Below are 20204 nucleotides of genomic sequence, written 5' to 3' on the forward strand. Positions count from 1 at the left end.
AGAGGCAGAGATCCATCTGGATCTCTGTGAGTTCAAAGCCACACTGGAAACAGCCAGGCATGGTGATTTATGCCTTTAATCCCAGGAAGTGATGGCAGAAATGTATATAAGGTGTGAGAACCTGGAACTAGAGCTGGTTAAGCTTTGAGGCTTTTGAGCTGCAGTTCAGCTGAGATCCATTAGGATAAGGACACAGAAGCTTCTAGTCTGAGGAAACAGAATCAGGTGAGGAATTGTCGAGGTGAAGTGGCTGTGGCTTGTTCTGCTTCTTTGATCTTCCAGCATTCACCCCAATACCTGGCTTCAGGTTTGTTTTTATTAATAAGACCTTCTAAGATTCCTGCTACACTGAAGAAAATAATTTCCCATCCCTCAGTGGCCATTAATTACCAATGGGTTCTGAGGAAGGAGTGTGGCCTCTTGAGCCCCTATCTGGTCCACAGTGTGCTGTTGATGGGCCAGGCTTACACAGGTCTTGTGCTGCTGTGATTTCATGAGTTTATGGCCATATCGTGACCATAAACATGAACTTCCTGTGAAGTCTCCTAAACCCATCAGAAGAGTTGGCTTACATCCTGGCACCTGTCCACTGAGTCTCAGGAGGAGATGCCCGGGTGACCTATGAACTGCAGGTGTCATGGCGGTGTACAGCTGGTTCCACACTCTACGGGTCTTGGACAGTCAGTAAAGCGTTGTTTCCTGTCATCTCTAACAGGAAGTCAAATTCTAGCCCTGGATACAAGGTCTCCATGGTTACCTGGAGTTGAATCTGGAACAGAGGTCTGGAACCAGACCTTCCAGATTCTCGCCTTACTGTGGTGAAATTGTAGATCTCCCAGAAAGGCCCTGCCTGACTCCCACAGGATCTTTCTGAGGGCCATGCTGGTGGAGGAACCCCAAGGGTCTGGCTGAAGATAGTCTCCCTTCTGAGTTACCATTCCACAGGTCCTGCTCTCACTGGATAGATTCTAATAGGGGTTCTGATCTTTGCAGTTTGTCTCCTAAGTGTCTGGAGTCTGTGGCACCTGGGAAAAGTCTAATCATGATTAAAATATTTATTCCTTAGCTGCTAGAAGGACAGAAATTTCTGAGCCAAACTAGAGCTGCCGTGAGAAGGGAGTTCAGGGAAAAAATTTTAAAGATGAAAACCAGAAGAAGACCTGCAATATCTACTCAAGCAAGCAAACAGCGGTGTGTTCTTTCAAGTTAAGTGGTGACGGTGATCCAGAACAATCTTTGAGTGTCTGCATAAACAAGTTACAGAAGCCCTAAAATCATTTAGTCATGACAAGCAGATGGTCACAGCTATACATTTTGGGGAGGAGGGGGTCACTGAGACAGGGTTCCCGGGAACTTATCTTCCAGGGACAAATGGCTACTGGGTACCAAGATGGATGCCTAGCATAAAATGGAGTTTCTTTAGCCACCACAACACTAAATGCTCAAAACCCAACATGGGATCACAATGCAAGGAGGAATTGGGCAATGTCCAAGCTGTCAGTCTTGTGTGTGAGGTGTAATTAATCCCACCCAGTGTCCAGAGGTCACAGATAGTCATTCTTGGTGGTGTACATGGAACTGCACAGGTCTCTGGATGACATTCTGGAGCAGCATGCATTACAGAATATTGTTACTCTCCCATTGTGTGCAGGTGCTGGCTTAACTGAATGAGTGGTTTTTAATAATATAAAATTTCTTGTCTGATGCCTAGAATTTTCCCTTTGTACCAGTAAAACGCATACACAACTCTCTCTGACTGTGGACAAATAAAAGCATGTTCTTCCCTTCGACAACATAAGTGGCATTAATTAGTAAGGAGCAGGGCAGCAGTGGGAGAGGTCTGTTAAAGTGAAACTAACAGTGAAAAAAGAGAAACCCATTGTGACAGTTTGAGTGTAGTTGGTCCCCATAAGCTCATAGGGAATGGCAGTATTAGGAGGCATGGCTTTGTTGGAGTAGGTGTGGCTTTGTTGGAGGAAGTGTGTCACTGTAGAGGCAGGCTTTTGGGGAGTCTCATATATACTTAAGCCATGCCCAGTTCTCAGACCACATCTTGTTGCCTGCAAGTCATGATGTAGGACACTCCTCTACTTCTCTGGCACCATGTCTGCTTGCATTCACTGTGTCCCACAATGATGATAATAGATTAAACCCCTAAAAATGTAAACCACCCCAACTAAGTGCTTTTTCTTGGTAAGAATTGCTATGCTCATAGTGTCTCTTCACAGCAATAAAAACCCTAACTAAGACAATCATCAACATCAGGGCCTTTATATTTGTCAGAAAGATGAGCTGCAGGTTCTAAGCAGGTATGTTCATCACTCTGCCTTGGTGTGTGTGTGTGTGTGTGTGTGTGTGTGTGTGTGTGTGCATTTGCATGCTACTAAGTTGAAGTCTGTGCCATGGCCTCTATCCCCTCAGTGCCTTTGGTCTTATAATTTCTTCTGAATGGAACTCTCTCCTTAGATGTCCATATAGCTCATAACCTCACTATCTTCAGATCCCTGCTCACACTCAGAAGGTTTAGGGTGTATGTAAGTTGTGGGATACCTTCCCTGACCTTCTCATCTAGACCCCAGGTCTTCACTTTTGACCTTTCCCTGCTGTTCCCACCATGGCTTTATCAACCTCTGACCTCCCCCTCTAGATGTCCTTCCTGTCCTGTCTTCCTTTCTCCTGGAACTCTGGCATTGTGAGGAGAAGACTAGTCTGATCTTCACTGAAGCTGCTGCCTGGACCAGGTTCAGACACATGTAGGTGAATGAATGAGTGGTCCAGAGCATTGCTAGTAGCCAAGGACAATGTTTAATGCCCTGCATTGTTTTTATGTGGAGAGTTACCCAGACCCAGCTGTGAACTGTGTCTTCAGACTACAGAGGCCAGTGGTGATGAACTTAGAAAGGGATCACTTATGCTTCTCCTCCTTGTACTGGTCAGTTCTTCGTTGTTGTTTGTTTGTTTTGCTTTTGTCAACCTGACATGAACTAGGTTCATCTGGGAAGAGGAAATCACAACTAAGAAAATGCCTCTATAAGATTGTCCTGTAGGCCAGTCTGTGGGGGCATCTTCTTGACTTCAGTTGATGTGGGAGGGAGGACCCAGCTCACTGAGGGTGGTGCCACCCCAGGGCACATGGTCCTGGATTGTATAAGGAGGCTGAGTAAGACATAAGGAGCGAGCTAGTAAGCAGCACTCCCCTGTGGTCTCTGCTTCAGCTCCTGCCTCAGCGTCCCTCAATAGACTGTGACTTGAGATATATAAGCCAAGTAAACCCTTTGCTCCCCAAGTTGCTTTTGGTTATGGTCTTTATCACAGTAAAAGAGAGCAAATGAAGACACTCCCTGCCCACACCAATTCCTTTTCTGGGAGAGCTTGTTGCTGACCTCTGTCCCTCTGTGTTGTCTCCTTTGATGCTCCAACTATAAGCCCTGTGTCCCCTCTCAGGCTCTTGTCCTCCCTAGGAGACCCAGCCAGTCTCTGTGCTTCCTTCTTCCCATCACTCCCAGGAAATGGTCCCCTCTCCTGCAAGTAGGCGCCCCTGCCTAGGGACACATCTGTGCACGATGGAGTTGTAAGGATCTGCAATTCTCTCTGTCTATGGAGAAGAGTGTCAACTCCAGCATGGCTCCCACGCCCTGCTGCTCTTGTGTCAGCTTTGTTGTCCTTCCTTGAAGCTGAGCTTCCTGGCAAGAGGCAGCATCTCCCAGGGTCACTTCAGCTGAGGGCAAGGTCTGTGTCCCTGACTCTGCCCCACCTCTTCCCTCTCAATGTGGGCCTTCCATTCCTCTCCCCCTTTCTCTATTTATGGTCCGGTCCTCTAGAACATTCTTTGAGTAGAAAAGCTAATCAGGAACCCTTGGCCTGAGAGAACAAAGGTCACCCAAGAACTGACCTCTGCCATGTCCTGTCCCTGTCACTGTCAGCACCAGAGAGAGACCCTGTGCTTCCTAAACCCAATGGTGGGTTTCCTCTTGTGACACAGAAACACACTGAGCCCATCTGCCCTTTGTTCTCACTGCTCTGGGAAGGGGGGATTTACTCCCAGCAGGAAGGTGACAGAGATGTCTGTGAGGGCTGGAAAGGAACCAGCTGAATGACGACTGGGGAGGGGATGGAACCACTGTCACTGGTGTCACCAATCAAGTGTCTGATCCAGGAATTAGAAGTTTCATGTCCTGGGTGTGCAGGAAGGGCTGACCTGTGTGTCCTAAAGAGAGGACGTGGATTTCATCATCCTATGAATAGTCTCAGGGAAACTCGCTAACTTCCTGTGTGGTTTGAGCTGTGGCTGTGGTCTGCCCATGTCCTCTTGACCTTTCTGGGATGTCATCTGTCTAGGTAATTCCTCTGTGACCACCCTGTCTTTCCCTCTGAGTGACACCAGGAGGGAAGGGACTGTCAGGAGGTAAAGTAGCATCCTCAGAGACATGGGAAGAAGATGGAATGTTAGAGTAGGCTTGTGGGAGGAACCTCTAGGTGTTGGGACTGGTTGGAATCAGGTGTCTCAGGTAGCTTTCTATTGCTGTGAGAAACACCATGACCAAAGTAACTTGAGGAGGAGAGGGTTTCTTTTGTCTTACAGTATAGAGTCCAGTGATGGGAAGTCACATCAGGAACTGAAACAGAGGCCATGGAGGACTGCTACCTACTGGCTTGTTCCCAAGGCTTGTTCAACTTTCTTTTTTTTATCCAGTTCAAGACCACCTGCTTGGGGGTGGCATTCCTCACAGTGGGCTTAGCCCTTCCACATCAATTTTAAATCAAGAAAATGTTCCACAGATTTGTCTACAGGTAGTAGGGATCTCTGCAGATGCCTTGGCCCAAAGAGGCAAGAAGAAAATCCTGTTCAACAGGACTCAGGAGTCTGTGATGGTTCAGACTTCAGGAGTCTGACTCCAGTCAGAATTTGAGACTGTTTAAATACAGTACAATTGGGATAAAAAAGTTTCTGTGTGCACAAGGAGACATGATTACATAGAAACTCTTCTCAAACCACATGTCAGTTCTTCTGTGGAACTGAAATTGGGCTCTGTAGATAGGCCACATGTGTTATCTTAAGGACCTAGGAGAGTATCTGGTGTGGTCTCTGTCGTACAGAGAGCACAGAGGTCACCTAGGTTATTAACCATCTCCAGTCCTATATATGGGTGCCTTGGGGAGCCCCTGGCCATGTAGATAGCAGGAGGTCATCTAGACTGTTAACCAATTCTGGTCCTGCTTGTTGGAGGTTGTGAGAGCCAGATATGGCCTGGTCCTACAAATCATGCAGAGATCACCTGGGCTACAGGACATCTCCATTCCCAGCCTTCTGGGCAGAAAGCAGGTTATAACTACCCAGCAAGATTAACTTCCCTGGTTTTCCTAGTGCTTCCCTGGTTTTCCTAGTGGTTCCCTCTTCCCAAATGACCCTGGCTTTTGTCAAGTCGAAAAAACATAACAAGCACACCAGGCTTTGAGATTGTGTGTCTGAGGGAAATATTCTTCTGTGTGTCCCAATGTCTCCATCTGGCCTTCACTATGAGATCTGCAGCTCATCTGTGTGGTGTTGCAAGGAGGCTCCAGATGCTGTGTGGGCCTTTATAGCTGTCTGTAAGATGCCCAGGGAACCTTTGAATATCTATCTAGCTTTTATTAAAAATTGGTATGACAGTGGAGATGTCACTGTGATTTTGATATGTATTTCCACAATGGTTAATGATATTGAACTTTTTATTTATGTGTTTTTATCCACTATTTTTTGATCTTCTTTGGAGGTATGTCTGTTTGAAACTTTTGCCCACAATTTTTTTTTGCTGTCTTTTTTTTTGAAAACTTTTATTCTTTTCTCATACATTACACCCCAAGCTCAGTTTCTCCTCCCTACATGCCTACCCCTTCTTCCCCATATCTCCCTTCTCCCTCAGATCAACTCCACCTTTGTTTCCCTTTTTAAAAAGAAAGGAGGGAGCTGGAGAGATGGCTCAGCAGTTAAGAGCACTGACTATTCTTCCAGAAGATCTGAGTTCAATTCCTGGGACTCACCTTGGTTCACAACATTCTGTAATGAGATCTGGCGCCCTCTTCTGGCCTGTGTACGTAATAAATAAAATAAATCTAAAAAAAAAAAATAGGAGGAGGAGGAAGGAAAAAAGGAGCAGGCCTGTAGCTAGAGTTTTCCTGCCTGGCGCACGATCAGGACAAATCTTTGTCACCCGCCAGTCCCACAGCTGCTCAGACCCAACCAAGCAAACACAGAGACTTATATTGGTTACAAACTGTATGGCCGTGGCAGGCTTCTTGCTAACTGTTCTTACAGCTTAAATTAATCCATTTCCATTCATCTATACCTTGCCACATGGCTCGTGGCTTACCGGCATCTTCACATGCTGTTTGTCATCATGGCGGCTGGCAGTGTCTCTCTGACTCAGCCTTCCACTTCCCAGCTTTATTCTCCTCCTTGTCCCGCCTATACTTCCTGCCTGGCCACTGGTCAATCAGTGATTTATTTATTGGCTAATCAGCAACACACTTGACATACAGACCATCCCACAGCACAGGCCTCCCAGGGACATTCATCAAACATGACCTAACAAGATACAATAAGACTGAGCATGAACCCTCATATCATGGCTGGATATGGCAGCCCAGTAGGAGGAAAAGTGCCCCAACCACAGGCAACAGAGTGAGAAACCCACACACACACCATGTCCACTGTTGGAAGTCCCACTAGAACACCAAGCTGCACAACCATAACATATGCAGAGAACCCAGCTCAGACCCACACAGGGTCCACGTTTGTCTCTTCAGTCTCTAGAGCCCTTATGAGCCCTGCTTAGTTGTGGGCCCTGTTCTCATGGTGTCCTGGACCCCTCTGGCTCCTACATCCTTCCTCCCCTCTGGCTCTGCCTAGTGTTTGGCTGTGGGTCTCTGCATTTGCCCATTTTAAAACTAGATTTTGTTTTCTTTTTCTTGATCAGTTGTATTTTGCTTTGGTGTTCTTCTCTTTCTTCTATCCTCTAACCCTGACATTAGGTGTTTTTGTCGTATCCCCAAACTCCCATGTCCTGTTCATACTTTTGGTTAAATTCCTGACATTTCCTAATGATCCAGTTTCTCTCCTTGGTCTTCCATCCCCAGCTCTCTATTTTCTACCTGGGCCATTATGTTGGTGAGGCTTTCCAAGGAATTTTGTTTTGTGTCATTTCATTTTGTTTGGAGACAGGGTCTCACTGTGTAGCCCTGGCTGTCCTGGAACCTACTATGTAGACCAGGCTGGTCTGCAACTCACAGAGATCCTCCTGCCTCTGCCTGACAACTTTTGGGATCAAAAGTGTGCACCATCATGCCTGACTCCACTGAGCTTTTTAAACAGTTTATTGAGTTTTCCATTTCCAGCACCATTTCTGTTTAGGTTTTCTTAAACTCTACTTTTATGTCTTGTATTGACTTTGTTATTTCACTCTTCTTTTAGTCTTTGACTGTTTCGAGAGTTCTTCCAAGTCATTTTCAATAGGGGCTGTTACTGGGGGTTTGTATCTTTCTTCTTCTTTTTTTTTTTTTTGTTTTTTGTTTTGGTAGAGATGTGTTACTTTGGTTATTTGTATTATTTTCATTTCGAAGTTGGGATTTGTGCATCTGGAGTTGGTTATTGGTTGAACTTTTTTTTCTGTTTTGTTTAAGGCCCTCTTCTTTTTGACAGAGGTATTTACAGTGTTCAGGAGGGAGCTGATTCACAGCAGGTTAGGGTGTCGATTTTCTATGTCTGGTATTGGGGCTGCAGCCTCTTCCAGATGTTCTGGTTGTCAGCTATAATCTAAGGTCTGCATCAGCTTGGCTGAGAAAGTTGGAAGAAGTTTCTCTGGCAGTGTGACCTGGTCCTGGGTCTCAGGCTGGGTAGGAAAACTAGAGGGTCCCACTTAGACAGCTGACAGGGCACTGGTGAGTCCCTAAGAATAAAGTCACCTGGATCTCCCAGCCAGTGTGGTGGTTGGAGAGTTCCTCGTGGGGAGCAGGCTGAGAACTGGTGAGTCTCAAAGGGAGAAAAGGGGCCAGGAGGAGGTAGCAGCTCCTAACAAGCAGCTGTGTGTCAGCTGAGCACAGCAAAAATGAAGGGTCCTGGGAAGTGGAGGACAGGTCTTCTCCCTGAGTCTCCTGCATTGAGGGCAGGTTCTTCATATTGGTTTATTATTTGTGTGTGTGTGTGTGTGTGTGTGTGTGTGTGTGTGTGTGTGTGTTTGACACAGGCTTTCTCAGTGAACTTGGAGGTATGTGAGAATCACCTGACAGTTGTCATGTACACTTTTGATTCACACTTCCCTGGTGGATAAGAACACTGAATTTTTCATGTATTTACTCCCCATTTGCACTTCTTTTCTGGATTCTGCTCCGTACATTTGCCTATTATTGCCCAGATGATTTGAGACTCTCTTGCTATCTGATTCACTTTTTGAACTCTTTCTATAGACTCCGTGTTAATTCCTTGTCAGAAGTGTATCTGACAACCTTACCGCCTATTCTGGCTGAATCTTCACTCTGTTGTTTCCTTTGCTGTGCAGAAACTTCTCAGTTTTATGTAATCCCATCTGCCAATTCTTTTCTTTCTTTCTTTTTTGGTTTCTCTAGACAGGATTTCTCTGGCTGTCCTGAATTCACTCTGTATATCAGACTGGCCTCCAACTCACAGCTATGCTCCAGCCTCTGCCTCCTCAGTGTTGGAATTAAAGGCATGTGCCACCACTGCCCAGCTTCATCTGCCAATTCTTGTTGTGATTTCTGAGGCAGTGGAATCCATTCCAGAAAGTCCTTGCTGGTGCAGGTTCTTGAAAGTTTCTTCCTTCAGAAGTTTCCAAGTTTCAGGTCTCACATGGATTTTTGGGCAAATGACAAATAGGGACCTAGTTCTGTTCTTCTATTCAGTTTCCCCATGAACATTGGTCAAAGAGGCTGTCTTTACTCGGATGTATTTTTTTGGCAATGTATTTTTGGTCACAGATCGGCTGTGGCTGCTCAGTTTATCTCTAGGTCCTGTGTTCTGTTGCACTGGTTTGAATGTCTATGTCTTACCAGTAACCATACCGTGTTGTTAGGTTTGCTCTTAGGGATATTTGGCATGGAGCGTGGTGATTCATCCAGCATTCCTTTCTGCTCAGGGTCACTTTGGCCATTGAGGTCTCGTTTGCTTCTGTGAGAATGTAGTGTTTTCTATTTCTCTTCACAGATTTCAGTGTAGCAGATACCTACCAAACTTCATTCCAGTGTTCAGCTAATTGTCTGTTTTTGTTTACGTACAACAGGGCCATTCAATTTCCTTTTACAACTTTGCTTTTTCAAGGTATGTACCAGGGCCTGAGATTAATTCTGTAAGCTACATGACAGAGGAACTCAGGCCTAACCTTGGGTGTAGGGACATCACTGCTTTCTTTAACCCTCAGCCTGTTTTTCCACACGCAGGATCCATGGGCCTGTAATGCATGAGACTTCCTTGTTTTCAATTTCCATCCTCTGCAAATCCCACAAAAACCAAGGGGAAAGTGACTTTTTTTTCTAGCCTATTTATTTTTCTTTTTGTGTCTCGTATTGGATCAATTGGCAGAATAACCCAAACTATTTCCCTAATCATCTTCACTACCTGTCTTAGTCACCTGTATCTTTCAGACTGGCTCAGAACGTTCAGTCAAATCATTGATCTAACTAAGCAGCATTGTTCTTATAAAAATCATCTTCATTATGATCTATAAGTAAGTTGCCCAGTGAGGAGTGGGATTTTCCCAAGAAACAATCACACTGTAATAGATAAGGTGGGATCCTTTCACATAGTAATCATACCGTGTCACACACAGCAGCAGCAGCAAGGGGGCATTCTGGAGACTATTTACCCCAGGTGGGCAGGGCTTTGCCTCTCCAGCATTTAGCTTTGCTATTTGGTGAATTGAACTTCATAAGCTTAATTGCTGACTGCAGCTCCTCTTGACATAACCACCGACAACATTTGAACCCAACTGTGACCCTTCCAGTCTCCTGTGGGTACTCCCTTCACATCATGATGCTTCTCTCCATTTCTTCCCATTACTCACCCTCCAGCACACTCCAGCTTAGCCCCTGCCTCTGAAATGTTTTATTTTATCCTCTGAAGGTGCTTTTTGCCCAGTGCCAGGCTTCCCATGTCTACGAGCCTGACTGATTTGCTCTCTGACATGAAGTATCTACTAGAGCATCAGTTCTCAATCTGTGGGTCTCGACCCTATTGAAAGGGGTTATGAACTACCCATTCACAGTATCAGATATCCTGCATATCAGATATTTACATTATGATTCATAACAGAAGTAATCATAATTCAATGAAATATTTCATAATTATATGAAAATAATTCTATAGCTGGGGGGGGGGGTCACCGCATCATGAGGAACTGTATTATAAGTTCACAGCCTTAGGAAGGTTGAGAACTACTGCTCTAGAGGGCAGATGCCGGAGACAGAATATGAAAACCCTGATGTGTTGCCAGTGGAATCTGTGCTGGAGGTACACAAGAATGAGGACATTGATCCCTCCAGGGCCTGCCCTGCTGAATATTCTATTAAACCTGCCTTCTGTGGGCCAAGGAGAAAACAACCTTTGTGTCCTGAGGGCAGACTTTATGGTGTATGCTTGTCATGTTGTCATTCATCCAAATGTTACTGGTTCTTGTGATCCTCCTACTCTATTTGTTCTTTATGACTTTCTTTCTCTCTCCTGCAGTGGTTTCCATGAAATTAGAAATGATATTGAGATTGTGACAGTGGCAGGAGTTAAAGCTGTTATGCAGGTCATGGGAAAAACCCAGAAGGCTGGTGGCAGAAAACTGTAGATGGAGTGACACACAGATAGGATAGAAGACAAGAGTTGTCCAGAACTAGTTAGAAGACAACTTGATGAAATGACAGTGAGATGAAGACGGACTTAGGCTGAGAGGAAGCTGGCAGTCTGGTACTTTAAACTTTGGTACTTTGTATTTCTGTGCTTTCTGAGAAACCACAGGTGGATGGCCTCTGGGGTGATAACCTCAGATGTTCTGATAATTATTAACCTGCAAAAGAATAATCTGGTATGCTTTGGCTTTCTTCCTGGGAACGTCTATGTGCAATCAAGGGGCATGGGGTACACTTTGCTGATTTCCAAAAAGAACTTTTGAAACTATTGTGAAGAACCCAACTACCTCTTGAATTTTCTCATCCCCTTTTCCTTGTATTATTACAATAAAAGACTGGGGTTGAGTCAGATCGAGAGAAGGCAGAGAAGATGCATGTCTCCAGATCTGACAAGACTCGTCAGCTTGCGCCAACTTGGGTGTCCGAGTCTTTTCTTGTGCCTGCCAGACATTCCTGCCCTTAGAGATCCTTGAAACTGCTGAGTCTGGTCCCCAGCAGGCAGACATGCTCCTTTTTTGAGATCATGTGACCCTGTCATCCCTAAGACAAGTGTGGCTGCTTTTACAGCCCCAATCTCAGTTCACAGACAGGACTGGAATTGAAATTCCTGGTACAGTCCTGGCCCACAAGGGCCTCAAGTGGAAGGTGTGATGGCATGACCTGGTGATGGGGAACCAAGGCAGGACCCAGATTCACTTGAAGGGGCAATGGTCTAGGCACAATGGCTAGACACTCAGAGCCCAGTTCCTCTGTCTGTAATTGTGAAGCTGGGCTCAGTCACTTCAGATCTATGTACATGGGCCTTAAAGGGGATGCTGTGGAACATTCTAGACAGTATCTTAAATAGTGGGAGCAAGTTCTTCCCAAGGACTTGAAGTAGCACTCTCACCTGGAAGATCAGGAGGGTGTGGCAGCCACAATGGGACAGATGCCGCCTGGGCCTGAGGGAGCAGATGGCTTCTGGGTTTCAGGGTCACCCTAGAAGTGGGATGTGGTGCTGCACACTCCCCTTTAGCAGACCCTATTCTTGGTTGTCTATGAAAAGCTGGGTCTCCCACCTGTGCAGGATAAACAGACCATGTGGGTTGACTCTAAAAGAGGGGACTATTGTGTGTCTCTGTTCCTTTCCAGAAGGCTCCTGCCACATAGTAACTTACATTCTTCTTAGCAATTGAGATGGTCACTTAGAGAATTTAAAGGCTGGAAATGTTGTCCTATTGCTAGAGTGCTTGCCTGGCTGTCCCTGGCGTAGGTTTGATCCACAGAATCACAGTGGAGCACACCTGCAGTCACAGCACTTGGTCCCTGGAGAACATGGGGACTCCCTGGGCTACATGAGAGCGGGTTCACACCAACACACACACACACACATACACACACACACACACACACAAACCAGGATTAAAGCAGATGAGATGGTTTAGTGTGTAAAGTGCAGTTTACAAATCTGACACCCGAGTTCATTCCCCAAACCCTGAAGTGAAAGGAGAGACCCCTTCTGCAAGTTGTCTTTTGAGATGCACCCATTTTCTGTCTGTCTGTCTGTCTGTCTCTGTCTCTGTATCTCTCTGTCTTGAGACTGACTGTACGATCATACTTTTCAGGTGGATAGAGCTTCACATTATTTCTTGGAGAACAATGTCCAGCAACACAAATCCCTAACTTCAGTTCTCCCATCTCCACCAGCAACAGCAACGGTCTTCCGAAGTAAAAACACAGCAATGGGACCTGTCCCATTAGCTGCTGCTCATGTATTCCCAGTCTCCTGCCCCTCACTAGGAGGGAAAGGGGAGGAGAGTCCCCAAAGGACACAACCCTGCAGTCCCAGCCTTCAGAGTCAGCAGAGTGAGGCTCTTTCAGGCTGAGGAATTGGTGAGGTAAGAGGTGGTGGCTGTGGCTTGCTCTGCTTCTCTGATCACCAAGCACATTTTATTAGGGTACACAATATATCACCACACACATGGATTTAGAATTGAAAGACGCTATAGAGAAGAGTGTGTCAAAGTTTAATGTGCTTACAAACCACACAATAACCACACAAGGTTACTGTTTCAATACAGATTCTGACATTTCTAGTGGGACCTGAAAGTCTCCGGCCCCCTCCCTCCGCCTCCTTCCACTTCCCTCTCTCTCCCTCCTCCTCCCTACTCCTCCTACCTCCCTTTTCCCCTTTTCTCCCTTCCCCTCCCTCCCTCCATCCAAACATACCTGGTTTTCTTTGATGCTCTAGTCTCCCCCTACTTACATCCCTCCCTCCTCACCTCCCTCCCTCCCCTTTTCCCTCCCTCACAACATGCCTGGTCTCTCTTTGATGCTCTGCCCTACCTCTGCCACCCTCCAGGGATCCATCCATCCATCAATCCATCCATCCATCTCCCCTCCCTCCCAACATGCCTGGACTCTTTGCTACTCTGGTCTTGCTGTGTTGCCTAGGCTGGCCCTGAACCACCACACAACCCCAGTGCTGTTAAGATCTGGTAATGCATCACTGCTGGTTGGTGGATCACACTCAAGTAACAAGGGTTTAGAGATCACTTTAGAGATGAATTTTCATTGCACCTGCTTTGATTTATGGATAAAGTGAGAATGAAGTCTGGAGGGACAATCTAACTTGTCTGGTGTAGTTGTGCCTTCATCATATAACTTTCTCTTTCGATTCTTTCATACAATACATCTTGATCACAGTGTCCCCTCCCTCCACTCCTCCCAGTCCCTCCCTCACATATCCCCTCTCCCCCAGGTCCACTTCTCCTGTTTCTCTTCAGAGAAGACCCAACCCCCCACTGGGGATATCAACTAAATACATAATAACTATGCATTACCATAAAAATAAGCATAGAGCCAGGCAGTGGTGGCACATACCTTTCATCCCAGCACTCAGGAGGCAGAGGCAGAAAGATCTCTGTGAGTTTGAGGCCATCCTGCTCTTTAGAAGTCAGTTCCAGGACAAGCTCTAAAGCTACACAGAGAAATCCTGTCTCAAAATACCAAAAATAATCTTAATCATCATCATCATCATCATCATCATCATCATCATCATCATCATCATAGTGATAGTTAGAGAGACCTGAAGCCCAGGCCTACCTAGGATCAGCACAGAGGGCTGCAGTATTGTTTCCATAGGTCCTTCCAAATAGATGGAATTCTCCAAAGGACTTTGCCTACTAAAGATTTCCATTTGCAAAACATTTATGCTCCTTTCCCAAGGGTGACAGTGTGGAATTCACTACCAGAGGTTACAGAGAACTACTTAGAGTATGCAGTGAACTGCCCAGATGCACTTTTGATTTTCCACTTTTCCATTACAATAAATAACATGTAGGTTCCCATATCTTTCTGAGTGACATTCTAGAAGAACAAGGATCCGTTGTGGTATACTGTCTCTCTGCTGCTGGATGCAGGCTGTGTTTCAATCATATTTTTGGACATTATAAATCATGCAATTTCATTCCTCTGAACCACAGTTTCTCCCTTGTACCAGTAAAACAAAAGGACTGTCCCAGGCATATTGTGTACACGTAGAAAAACGTTCTTCCCTTCAGCACTGTGTAGTGGAACTGCTTCAACAGTGACTTGAACAGTGGTGGTAGAGGCTAAGAGGGAAGAGAAAAAAAATCTGTCAATATTAGGACCTTTGCATGGTAGAAATAGGAAACCTGAGTGTTTTCAACTCTCAGCCTTGGTGTGTTTGTCCTGTTGGGGCGAGGCCAGCACCACCACCACCATCATCAGTACCCCTGAATCTTTCCACTGTATGAAACTTTCTTCTTGGTGTCTACACAGCTCACCCCTCACTACCCTCAGATCCCTGAACACTCCAAATCTTTGGTGAGTGTAGACATGTCTTGTCTGACCTCCTCCTATAAAGACTCTGTGCCTTCATTTTCTGACCTTTCCCTGCTCTGTTTATTCTGAAGTGCTTGTCAACCCCTGAGCCCACCTTCTAGATGTCCTTGTTGCTCTGTCTTCCTGCCCAGTAGTAGTAAGGCTTTGTGAGGAGGAGTACTTTGATTTTGGTTTAAACCCCGCTGCCTAGGGTAGGCTCAGATACCTGTGAGCAAATCATTGTCCCAGAGCCCTGGGGTTTATTTGCAGATTTTTCAGGGTCCTATGTAATGAGGCTGTGATTTACTCTCCCTAGTTTGAGTTTGACTTGGAGAATCATCCTGATAGGTGTGAATGTCAGTGTTCAGAATACAGTGGTCAGTTCTGATAAACAAAGACTAGTGTGGTTGAGACTCATAGAGATTTTTCTGTCTCTGCCTCTAGTGTGCTGGGGTTAAAGGCATGCAGCACTGTGCTCAATTTGCTTGGTGTTTTATCATGAGATTAACATGCATCCATCACCAAGCTGCTGTATTTATATCTTGAGCCATGTTTTTCTCCTTGTGACTTTTACCTGTTCTGCACACTGTTGATGAAGAAATTGCCCCCATCCCCAACACTATGGAGTAAGATTGAGGAGAGGACACTCACGTATTATGTCCAGATGGATGGGATCACTCCTCTTGGAACTGACTCGATTGGAGACCTCACACTGATAGTCTCCCAAATCCTGCCTCCTGACAGGGTCTATGCTGAGAGTGCTGTTGTTCTGAGACATCTTCATCCTGTTTGAGAGCCCAAGACTCTGCCATTGAAGAGCCAACTGATAGAGATCTTCATGTGTTTTGAGAGGCAAAACAGGAACATAGAGTCCATTTCTTTCACTGTGGTGTCAGTGATTTGGATGGAGGGTGGAGTCCCCTGCTCTGTGGATAAACAGTAGAGGGGACCAGCTGAGAGTCCTTCACCCTCAGAGATCTCAGCCAGCTCACAGGGCCCACAGAATTAATGGGACTCTGTAAGATTGAATGTTTGGTTTTAAGGTAGGGTTTTTAAGAGGAGATCTGAATCTTCCTCCTACCCAGATCACCCACAGTGACCCCTGACTCAGGGTATTTGTGTAGATTCCACACTAGGAGCCTCTTCAAATCTCCTGTCCAGAAATCTCATGAAGGAGGATATGCTTCCCATTGATGTTTGTGAAAATTCTTGTTCATACATTATGAGAGTTTGAACAGTCAGGTCCCTCCTTTATAAAATAGCTCTCTGTTTCTTTTAATTAAATAATTGCTATGGGGTTAAGATGGCTGTGGTGATATTTTATTTGTGCTGAAATGTGATTTTATTTATATGTTAATAAATAAAGTTGCCTGTGGGTCAGAGCTAATAGCAAGCCATAGCAGAAATCTGGCAGTAGTAGCACATGCCCTTAATCCCCATCACATGACAGGCAAATATCTGTGTGTTCAAGGACACCACCAGCATGGAGACACATGTCTTTAATCTCAATACCAACCATAGAAGACTTGGAGGTCTGTACAGACAGGCAGTGATGAGGAGGTCATGTGGTTGGGTTTACAACCAATGAGAAGGCAGAACAGACAGTCAATAAAAAGACAGACACACAGGAAGTAGGTCTCTTTCTGAGGGGAAGAACGGCAGCAGCTGGTAAGCTAAAGGCTATTCGTTAGTGCTCTGACCTCTTGAGTTTTAACTCTGCATTTAGCTCTGTTTCTTATTTAATATGACCATTTACATCTACAGATGGCACCAATGGAAGCTTCATCTTCTAATCCAGTCCTTGAAGGCTGAGTAGAGGATGGCCCTCTTCCCTGTCACTTAAGATGCCTCTAAATATTGTGTGCAATATTTAGCAACCACGTGACAGCACAGGTGGCCTCAACATCAAACAAATCCACATGTCCTAGTCAGGACTGTGAGCCAGATGAATGCTCAGACTGATTATGCATAGATTTAAGTCCTTTGAAAATATTTTAATTTATTTGATGTGCATGGGTCTTCATGTGTGTGTCAAGGCACATGCCTGAAACTCAGAGGTTGTTAACTCTCTACTTCCAGCACGTGGGTCCTGGGAATCAAACTCAGGTGTTAGTTTTGGTGGCAGGTATCTTTACCCCCGAGTCATCTTGATGGCCCCCAGTAATCATCATCATCATCATCATCATCATCATCATCATTATTCCTCTCCCTCTCCCTCTCCTTCTTATTCCTTCTCCTCATCTTCCTCCTCCTCCTCTTCTTAATCTACTGTATATTAAGTAATTAAAACAAAATAATGAGTTTCATTGTAATCTTTTAATAAGTGCACATGATTTATGTTGTTCAAATATTGTTTTTTTGAGGCAGAGTCTTCTAGCTCAGGATAGCCTTGAACCCTCTGTGTAGCTGAAAGTGACCTTGAACTTCAGATCCCTCTGACCCCTCTTCCTGAGTCCTGGGTTACTGGTGGGTGCCACCATTTATGTGGCCCTGCGCATGGGAGCATGCTAGGCAACACTGTTTCAGCTGAGCTCCAGCCCAGAGGCCCTCGTTCAGGTTTATGACTTATGTTCCCTTCCACCTTCCCTCAGTCCTCTACTTTCATGTCCCTTCTGCCTAAATTCCACACAGGGAGGACACCTGTGCTCTTTGTCTTCCTGACTCTGCCGACTCTGCTTTACACAGGGTCCTGAGAAGGGCAGGTTTTGTTGATAATGGCCCCTTAGTACGGCACTGCACACTGCACACTTCTTCATCGGTTGATGGACACACTGCTGTCATGAAGGGCATAGTGATCATGGTGACCAGGAAGGAGTCTCCAGAGCAAGCGGACTTTGGTACAGATGCATCGCATGGGGTTCAGGGGCAATCATGCTGTTTCACACAGCTGCTAGCTCCTTGCCTACAAAGTACAAAGCATCAACCTTGAGAGTGTCAGTGTGGTCTGGAGATCTGCTGCCAACAGCATGATCACTGCTGAACTACATGATCACTACTGAACTACATGATCACTACTGGACTGAACTACATGATCACTACTGAACTACACGATCACTACTGACTGAACTACATGATCACTACTGAACTGAACTATATGATCACTACTGAACTACATGATCAATACTGGACTACGTGATCACTACTGGACTACATGATCACTACTGGACTGAACTACGTGATCACTATTGAACTGAACAGTGGAAATGCAATATGGTGATATTTTAATTGTACTGAAATGTGATTTTATTTGTATGTTAATAAATAAAGTTGCCTGGGGGTCAGAGCTAACAGCAAGCCATAGCAGAAACTGGGCAGTGGTGGTGCACACCTTTAATCCCAGCTCTTGGGAGGCAGAGCTAGGCCGTTCTCTGTGTGTTCAAGGATACAGCCAGCATGGGGACAAATGCCTTTAATCTCAATACCAACCATAGAAGATCTGGAGGTCTGTACAGACAGGCAGTGACAAGGAGGTCATGTGGTTGGATTTACAACCAATGAGAAGGCAGAATAGAAAGTCTATAAAAAAGACAGACAGGAAGTAGGTCTCTTGCGAAGAAAGATAGCAGCAGCAGTGAAGGGTAAGGTTTTTAGCTCTTAGCTATCGCTCTGATCTCTTGGGTTTTCATCTTTGCATTGGCTCTGTGTTTCTTATTTAATAAGACTGTTACATCTACAAAATGCTAACAACCAAAATTTGTTTTGTTTTCATTTTGAGATAGAATCTTATGGAGCCCAGGCTGGCTCTGTAAATGATTTTTTACCATTTATTAATAAACAAATCTTGTGCACAAATATTAAGGAAAAAGAAAACCAGAGGCTAATGCACGTGACTTTGAAACACTTCCTGGCTGGAAAAGGCCTGAGCTCCTTCTCACCCTGACTCCTCTTCCTGTTCTTGTCCATCCTTAATATAAATCCCGCCTCTCAGATTAAAAAGCTCCTTTCAATTGGATAATGGAGCAGTGATAGAATTCCAGTAACATTTCCCCCTTTTTGTCTAATGAAGAAGGAGAGGTTCTAAGCCTAATGTAGTAAAACTATATACAATAAGAATTATTATTAAGTATTGTCCAAATAGGAAGGAAAGGTAATAACTTAACAAAAATGAAGCTACATACAACAAGAACAATTATCAGGTAAGAAATACATTCTCAATATGCCATCCACAAGGGATTGGCAAATTTATAGAGATTATTCCATTAGTTGTCTTCTCCTGAAGAGTCCAAAGTTTTGTACATAATATAACTTTCACCAAGATTTAGGAAAGCCGAAACTGTAACTGTCTAGTCTACAACCCCATCAAAGACCTGAGAAGGATAGAATATTAGCTGAGTAAGGAGGATGTGCAGAGCAAGCGACTTCCAAAAAATATGAGAAGTGACAGAAAGAGCTGTCTGTCTGGACAGTTACCCAAGGTTCCTCTGCAACATTGGAGCATTTGTCTTTGGCTTGCAAGCATAAAATATCTGACAGACTTTTCTCAGAAGCAGGAAAATTTTGAAGGACTGTCCTAATCTGTCTTGGCAAAGTTCAATAGTCACTTTTCTTTGTGTCCTGCTTGTCCAGTTTGGACAGCATACTGTCAGTAGTCAAGGCAATGGCATTTACTTGCCCAAATGGGCTTTTGCCACAAAGAAACCAAATTCCATATGAGGTTTCTTTTGCCCATCATCCTTTTTTTTAAAGTAGATTGGTGCTGCTAGGAGCATATGTGTCTCATGTCATAAACAGCCAAAGTCATTAAAACATTTTAAATGTCATATTCTGTAGGCCTTTCAAATATTTGAATATTACATATCTCTCTACATTATATCTCTATATGATCTTGAAAACCTAACTAATATGACTGCAACTTTGGTAGTTATAGGTGGCTATTAACCTGTATTTCTTAATTATGTTAAATAGTTTGCACAGATAACTTTCAAGGACTAGAAATTTACATTACATTACATTGTAAAAGGAATTGCAAAGGTACAATACCTTAAACAAGAGCATAAATGCATGTACAGTATGTTCTAACAACAATAACCTTAAATTTGTATCAATATACAAAAATTCATACCAATGTAAAATATTTGAGACTAGTATTTGGCGTTTTTTTTATTGTTTTTGTTTTTGTTTTTCAAGGCAGGGTTTCTCTGTATAGTTTTGGTGCCTGTCCTAGATCTCACTCTGTAGACCAGGCTGGCCTCAAACTCACTCACTGGCTCTGCCTCCTGAGTGCTGAGATTAAAGGCGTGTGCCACCACCACCCAGCTATTTGTGGTTTTTTTTTAAAGTTTAAAAGTAGATTCGATAATTTTCCCTTTTATCTTATCATCTCCATATCCCCCCTTTTTCTTCTCAGAATGAGATACCCGAATCTAATCTCCTTTGTTCAGCTTCTTCCCTGACCATTACACATAACAACTTGTAACTAACTCCCCTAGCAATGACAAATATCCATCCCCCAGTGAAGGACCAAAAACTACGCACCCCACCTCTTGTGAATGTGG

The 20204-nt window shown here is 44.6% G+C and overlaps 1 long non-coding RNA gene and 1 pseudogene across 1 annotated transcript; both read left to right on the forward strand.

Moving 5' to 3' along the window:
• LOC131895619 (carcinoembryonic antigen-related cell adhesion molecule 1-like) overlaps positions 1 to 20204 on the forward strand; it is a 156263-nt pseudogene that overhangs the window by 72620 nt on the left and 63439 nt on the right.
• LOC131924979 (uncharacterized) lies at positions 843 to 16899 on the forward strand. The gene is made up of 3 exons (XR_009383117.1): positions 843 to 1191; positions 12489 to 12761; positions 15454 to 16899. It is a non-coding gene; the product is annotated as an uncharacterized LOC131924979 (long non-coding RNA).

This window comes from Peromyscus eremicus, chromosome 1 (assembly GCF_949786415.1).
Source record: "Peromyscus eremicus chromosome 1, PerEre_H2_v1, whole genome shotgun sequence".
In the NCBI taxonomy this organism is placed as follows: Eukaryota; Metazoa; Chordata; class Mammalia; order Rodentia; family Cricetidae; genus Peromyscus; species Peromyscus eremicus.